General features: G+C 38.3%; 1 non-coding gene across 1 annotated transcript; it reads right to left on the reverse strand.

Annotated features, from left to right (window-relative positions):
• Positions 1 to 6,851: 6,851 nt before the first annotated feature.
• On the reverse strand, positions 6,852 to 6,985 carry LOC130019829 (small nucleolar RNA SNORA66). The gene has a single exon (XR_008791899.1). It is a non-coding gene; the product is annotated as a small nucleolar RNA SNORA66 (small nucleolar RNA).
• Between the last annotated feature and the right edge of the window lie 1,047 nt (positions 6,986 to 8,032).

Raw genomic sequence — 8,032 nt, forward strand, 5'->3', positions numbered from 1 at the left:
GGTCTTCAGGGCTTACTCCTGGTTCTGCACCTGAGAATCACTCTTATTTGGTCTTGGAAGATTGTACAGGGTTCCAGGGTTTGAACTTGGGTCAGTCTTGTGCAAAGTGAGCATCCCATCTGCTATATCTCTGACTCACAAAGTGCTTTATAAAATGGGCCTATATAAGTTGATAATAAAGTTCATTTGAAAAATATGTAAGAATATCCAAGGGTACGTTAGAAAACTATGCAAAAAAGGCATTGAAGAAGATAAACTACTCATGTGAGAAGGAAGGAGAATTTGAGAAAATACATAGTTATATACTCATACGTGCAAAAGAAAGCTAGGAAGAATAGATGAGAACACAGGAGATTGATTGCTTCAGGGAATAGATAAAAACATGACAAAAAGAAAGGGAAGTAGGAATGAGGGGAGTGATGGAGTGACATGATCTGTACATGACTTTTTATGTTTTATTTATTTTTTGTTGTTGTTCTGTTTTGTTTTATCTTTTTGACTCTTAGAACCATGCTAACATTTCATATGCCCCCTCTTCCTCTAAATAATTAAAATCAGCCATGATTTGTGGGGAATATCAAATGGAATATGAAAATAAACAAAGTTAAGCTTTTTCAAGGAATAATCAACAAATGGGGTGGAGAAGAAAAGAATAAACCTAACCTCAGAAATAAAACTCTAAACAGTAAGGCCAAAATAAAAAATCCTGCACAAAATCCTTGCACTCTAGTGAGTAATTTGTTTCTCATGGGGGATATTGTCGATTCAATTCTGAAACAATTTTATATGTGTACTTAATTCTTATCTTAATAAGAAAACCTATTATAGGTAATAAAAGCCAGGTTTTTTACTGTTGGAGAAGGAAGATACCAATGAGAGAAGAGACAGATTAGAATAAAATTTGTGAATTTTGGTAAAAATTGTTTGTAGTATGAACTCATAGTGATGTATTATTCATGCCATTTTCATAGGCATACACATAGATATGGGTATAGATAGTTTTAGAAATAAACATAGTGGGGATGGTGGGGCTGGAAGCAATCCAGTACTATTGAGCATACTAGCAACTGGATACTGGTTTCTAAATATCACTTTCCTAAAAGAAGTCAGGATTTCTTGACAAATGGTCTATTCCTTTATTGGAGAAGAAAAAATGCAATTCGGGTGTGTGGGATTGGCCACACCTGGTGGAGCTCAGGAGCCACCATAGAACCCTGGTGGTAGCTGGGGGACCATATATGATACTAGGGATTGAACCGGGAGAGATGCCGTGCAAGGCTGTGTGCCTTACCCCTGTCTCTGACAGTAGAAGTTTCTTTACTTTTAATTTTTGTATTCACGTATGTATAACTGAAGGTACAGAGGTGTAGTGTATAGGTGGGTTCTCTCTTTGCTGTGTGGGAAGGGATTTACTAAAAATCTCTGCTATAGCATCAGAAAATCGTAAATGGGAACTTGAATTCTCTCTGCCTTCTTGCTCTAGTGAAAGCCCTCATGAGATTGTGTGTGTGTGTGTATGTGTGTGTGTGAGAGAGAGAGTGTATGTAGAGGTGTGTGTCACACTTGGTGATACCCAGCTTTTCCTGACTCTGCTCAGGGATCACTCCTGGAAGTGTTCAAGGACCATTTGCAGTGTTGGAGATTCAACTAGGGTTGGGCATGTAAGACAGGCACTTTATTCCCTTTCTGACTCCTTATGTATTATTTGGATTCCAGTTGAAATGCAAATAATATGTTTTGGGAGCTAGGCATCCAGTACCTTTTCCTCCCACACTGGGAAAGTAGTCTGACATTCAACATTACAATTAGCAGCATTACAACTTTATTTTGTAGACTAAAAACCTCATTTTTTTGGAGGCATAATTGGTGGTGTTCAAGGGTTACTCCCAGTTTGGTGTTTAGGGGTCCTTCCTAGCTGTGTTTGGAGGATCAGATGGCACTGAAGAATCATCCAACCCCAGCTTCCTGCAAGCAAAGCATTGGGTTAGCCCACTGAACTATTGTTTTGCTCCAAGTACAACTTTAAACAAAATAGTGGGCACAGTATGTGGATCAGCAATAGAATGTGTGCAATGCATGTGTGGTTCTGGGTTCTTTTCTTAGCACCACACACAAAAAAGTGAAACAAACAAACAAAGAAACAACATCAATAAAATAAAGTAGAGAAAAATGTTCCCTGTGATTTTTTGTCAGAAAAGAATTATGTTCTTTTCTGACAGCAAAATGTAGACAAAAGCAAATAGGAGGCTTAGATGAAGTTCATATGGGCTCGTATGTATTATTACTGGGTTCAGTGTTGAAGGGATGAATATTCAGTCCTTTTTTCTGTTTTTGTTTTTGGGCTTGGTGGTGCTCAGGTCCAAGTCCTGGTTCTGCACTCACGGATCATTCTTGATGGTGCTTGGGGGACTATGCTGGAGATCAAACCTGGATCTGCTGTGTGCAAGACAAGTGTCCTACCTACTGTACTATCTTACTGGCCCCCATCAAATTCTTATAAAAATGTTCCAGAGAGAAAATGAGCACCATTGCTGTGATTTTCAATAGGTGCTGCCATTTAATGAATTTTTTCCCTATCATTTTGACTTGCTGTGTTTCATTTTTGCTATACTCAGTATGTTTTTTAAAGGAGGCTGGCAAGATATCAAGTATTTCACATTGACCAAGAGCTTAAAATGGATGCTTTTAATTTTGAGATTATGTCATTAGATATTTTCATTTTATATAGGAAAAAAATGAAGACTTGCCATGAACAAAATCATGCTTATGACTCCTTTTTCCCCTTTTTTTGGAGGGAGGGTCACACCCAGTGATGCTCAGGGCTTACTCCTAGTTCTGTGTTCAGGGGTCAGTCCTGGAGGGTTCAGAGGACATTATGGATGTGGGGGATTGAACCTGGGTCGGCCATGTACAAGGCAAATGCCCTACTTACTGTGCTGTCACTCCAATCCAACTCTGAGAGATTGTGATGTTTAAGTTTGTGCCAAAATAAGTCTGTTCATTACTCCTTTGAAAGGCTAAGTAAGCTCATTGATGAAGTTTCAGATTGCTGAAACTTCACACCCTCAAGTAACTATTTCTAAGATACCCAAATTTTATAAAGGCATTTGCTATTCTGGCAGGGGCACTTACACTGAAGAACTATGGTAGTCTACAGCAACATAACAATTTCAAACATTTCTTTGCTAATTTTTAATGGGTTTGGACACTTTCTTAGCCTTTATTACACTCAGCTGATAGAGCATGTTAGCTGATCTATTAGACTCTTGTCAATTAGATTATTCTTTCTAGCTGGATCATGATATCTAAATAAATAAATAGTATTTATTTATATGATATCTAAATTTATATGATATCTAAATAAATAAATAGACACCACATATCTGTTTTATTTATTTATTTTTATTAGTGAGACATCATGAGGTACAGTTGTAGACTTACAAATTTTTGTGCTTGGGTTTCAATTATACAATGATCAAATACCCATCCCTCCACCAGTGCCCATTTCCCACCACCACAGATCCCAGTATCCCTCCCACCCCCCCATCCCCCCCATCCCAGTCTGTCTCTGTGGCAGGCCATTCCCTTTTGTTCTCTCTCTCCTTTTGGGTGTTGTGGTTTGCAAAAGAGGCATTGAGTGGCAATCATGTTTGGTCTATATGTTTTGTTTTGTTTTGGGGCCACACCTGACCATTCTGAGAGATCAGATTGTGCTGGAGATCAAATCTGGGGTCCTGCTCTCTAGCCCTTTTAGCACTGCCCAGCTTGATACAGAGTTTTGTTTACCATAGTCTCATTCTGATCTAGCTGAAGATCTACCATTGAAAAGTGGGGCTCAAAAATCACTTGATGAGTCATTGAAAGAAGTAATGAGTCTCATGTTCTAAGAAATACAGTGATGACCATGTTTGACATAACCTTTACACAGCTTTACTTAAGAGGTGTCTTGTTTCTCCATCACAGTTCTAGTTCTAGTTCTTGAGCATCTTTTCAAATTTCTACTATCTAAAGCTTATGTTTACCAGTTATTTATGATACACACATTGTAAACACTCTTGTTTTGGGATCCTTAATCATTAATACCACTGTTCGGTTTATTTTAAGTATTACAAAGTTGTCTGTAACTATATCTCACGGTGATTCATTAAAATAAAATTAAAAAAGAATAAGTGTTACAAAGTTAAACATGACAAGTGAAATAAAGTTTAAAACTAATGCCATGGAAAGTTGTGGACAGTTAGGTGGTGGTGGTGCATAGTAAATTTGTACATTCACACCATAAGCTTTGAAAGTGTTGTAACTATCTAAATTAAAGCAAATAAAGTAAGATTAATACCAAACTATCATCCAAAGCAAGAATGTTACACAAAGTTTGTGTAATGTTTCCTCTTTAACATATTATTGAGTGTTGAAGAGGAAACATTACAAATCAAGACGCCTTGTTTTGGGATCCACACCCAAAGGTGCTCAGGGTTTATACGTGGCTCTATGCTCAGGGATCTATCCTGTGGTGCCTGAGATTGAATCAGAATCCACTAAGCTCAAAGCAAGCACCTTAACCTCTGTATTACCTGCCTAGCCCTTCCTTTAACCTCTATATTTTCTCTCTACCTCTTCTTTTAACCTCTGTATGATCTTTCCCGTTCTTCCTCTTAGTTAGTTAATATTCATGTGAATCTCTGTCCTCCCCAATCTCAGGGACTGAAGTCAAAATCGCATTGTAGGGGCCAGAGCGATAGCACAGTGGGTAGGGCATTTGCCTTGCACGCGGCCGACCCAGGTTTGACCCCTGGCATCCCATATGGTTCCCTGAGCACTGCCAGGAGTAAGTCCTGAGTGCAATGCAAGGAGTAACCCATGAGCATTGTTGGGTGTGACCCAAAAAGGTAAAAAAAAAAATTGCATTGTATTTATTTCACCTTATGGAAATTAAAAATAAAAGAGAAAAAATACAGAGCTTAGATATTAAATATAGAATTTTTAAATACTAAAAAAGTGGTGGTCACTTATTGCTTTTGGGGGGTTTTGTTTCGATTTGGGCCATACCCATTGGTGCTCAGGGGATATTCCTGGCTCTGGGCTCAGGAGGATCTCTGCTAGTGCTTTGGACAATATGTGGTGCCAGAATTCAAACCAGGGGCAACCACGTGCAAGGCAAGCACTTTGACTCCTGTACTTTCTTTCCAGCAATATTCCTGGTTCTTGTGGATCATGGTACTATGATTATGGCTGTACTGAATATTTTCTCCTATTCTCCGTTCTGTAATAGTTACCCTTTCTCCCTGACGCAATTGATGATTGAATCCACTCTTTTGAACATTATATTTAATTCAGAGGTGAGAACATTCAGTAAGTTATATTTTCCCCCCAGGATTTATATATGTATGCTGCCAGGAAGACATTAAGTTGGTGCAGCTGGCAGCTAGTCTTCCTGCCACCTGGGAGGAAGTATGTCTTCAGTGCAGGAGAACAATGTTGAAAGAGATGAAAGGTGGGCAGAGAAACCATGCACAAAGGGCCTGCTTCCTGAAAGTCATCACTTTGTTCTAAGAATTACTCCTACATTTCTTCTGCTACTGTGAGGCATCCTGTTATTTGATTGCCTCGAGCAGGCCCCAGTAACGTCTCTTTCATCCTAGCCCTGAGATTATATTCAAAGCTCTTTAGGAGAATGAGACCCATCATAGTTACTGGTATTTGGCATATTTGGTACGCCATGGGGAGTTTGCCAGACTCTGCCCTGTGGGCAGGCTACATTCGATAGCCTGCAAGTTTGTCCAAAGTAGGAATGAGATAATAAGATGTCATAAAAAGATGTCCTGATAAGATGTTGCGCCGCGCGGTTCCAGGAGCTGGACTTTATAGTCTCTGAGTCTTGGCCGTTGATGGGATTACACGGTGCCAGGGGGCCAGGTGGTGGGTGTGACCCCCGCCTACTGGAATTTGGAGGATCTGAGTGGAGGATGCTCAACTCCAATCCGAGTAGGCTGGGAGATCTCGGCCCCGGAACCCGCGTGGCTTTGTCCCTCTGCCAGTACCTTCATGTGTGTGGAGAGTGGTCTCAGCATGGTGGTGGCTGGTCCTGGAGGTCTTCGGCTGCCGGAGCCCTGGTCGGCAATAAACTTCAAATTGCACACACTAGGTTTCATTTACTTTTATGATTTGCACCCAGAAAAGTTCTATTACAGTTCTGTCCTCTTAGATAAGATGTTTATCAGCCACCATTGAGGAACATGCTCAGTAGGTAGAATTAAAAGACAGCACACAACAAAAACATAAAGCTACTCAAGTGAGGTCACACTTTGTATTTTCCTTAATTGTGGTGATCTTAAACAGATCCTTAGTTTAAAATTTGCTAATTGTTCTTGTACAGATGCATAAATATATTTTCCCCAATTGGTTATTTACTACATTATGCTTATAGTTATAGTTTTATTATTTTTAAAGAAGTAAATTCTATTAACAGATGAAAAAGGTTTCTATTTCATAACATGGTTATATTAGTGTATTCACCATTTTAATGTTTTATTTGAATTGGTTGGATTAATCAATAAATTCAGTTGTTGGAGTTGGGGAGGAGGGCTAACGTCACAAAAAGGCCTGTATTTGTTATTATTGTCAAATCAATACTATGATTTCAAAGGAATCTCAGCTTCCAATTTTCTTCTTGTAGGCATTAAAAAAATACTCTTATATTTCAATTATTAACATTCTGCCAGAAAAATGAAATTCCAATAAGGTACCTTGGGCTTTATTTTTAATGATGTATATGTTTATCAAAGTAGCTGAATATTTTCTATTTAGTATAGTAGTTTAAAACTTAGATGAGACATGAAAATGTTTTTTTCTAACTCTGTACTGGGTAGAGTAGGAAACCTCAATAGCATCTGAAGTTAATATATTTCTATCACTGCAGTTACTTTAGCAAACCTGGTTCCCCTCACTTCTGAGACATGAAAACATTCTTATGACAGAATAGTTTCACAAGAAGTGATTTTATTAGGTATAACAATAAGGCTGTTAATGGCATGCATTAAAATATTTTATTTCAAATAATTGTGTGATTATCCTTTTAGTAACATATGGATTCTCTAGCACTTTTGTTTTATAACCCCATTCTTAAAAATTCCAGTGGCTTGTTTTCTTGTATTTTCCTTAATAGTAGTGATCTTAAACAGATCCTCAGTTTAAAATCTGCTAGTTGTTCTTATACAGATGCATAAATATATTTTCTCCAGTTGGCTATTTATTACAAAGACAGCTTGTTTGTGGGCACCATCAGGACATCTGCATTTTATTGGATTTAATTTTTAGTAATAAAGACCTCCCACATTATAGATTCTTTCCAGCCTAAATTAGTCTGTGTGGGAAGCTAAGGAACCGTCAGTCAGGGAGCAAAAGTGAATCCATATGGTGCTGATGATTCTGTTTCACTGCCTACAATGAAGAAATGGTTGAAGACAGAAGATCCCTGTCTTCTTCTAAAAAGACTTGCTGGAACAGAGTGGGTGTCAATTTTCAGCCCAGCACCTTTGAGGCAGCCCAGTTCATCCACTTCCTGTGCAAAAGCCAAAGGAAACGTTTAGGGGCACAATCATTTTGGCCTCTATTCTAGCTGCTTCTTTTGCATATATGTCTTTAACTATTGCCACCTCTCACACTGAGGTCTATCTCTACCTTTGGGGCTTATTTGATTTTTGGTTCTATCCTTAGTAATCTCTAAAGACTTTGGTCTTCAGATTTCCACACTGATTCAATGATAGGCAAATGGCTTAAAATCCAGCATGCATTAAAAATAAATAAATAAATAAATAAATAAAATAGTCAAAACATTTTATCTTCTGCTTTTGACTTTTCAAATTTTGACCAACCAACCTTGGTAACAGAACCCAAACAGATGATAGATCTTTTCACTTTGATGACTTAGACACAATCTTTTAAGGGGCAGAAACAGGAACAGATAAAGCAAGCTTATGTTGACACCAAAAACATATGGAACAGTTCATTCTGTTGGTCAGTATCATCCATAGGA

Source organism: Sorex fumeus, unplaced genomic scaffold (assembly GCF_029834395.1).
Source record: "Sorex fumeus unplaced genomic scaffold, SorFum_2.1 ptg000009l, whole genome shotgun sequence".
NCBI lineage: Eukaryota > Metazoa > Chordata > Mammalia > Eulipotyphla > Soricidae > Sorex > Sorex fumeus.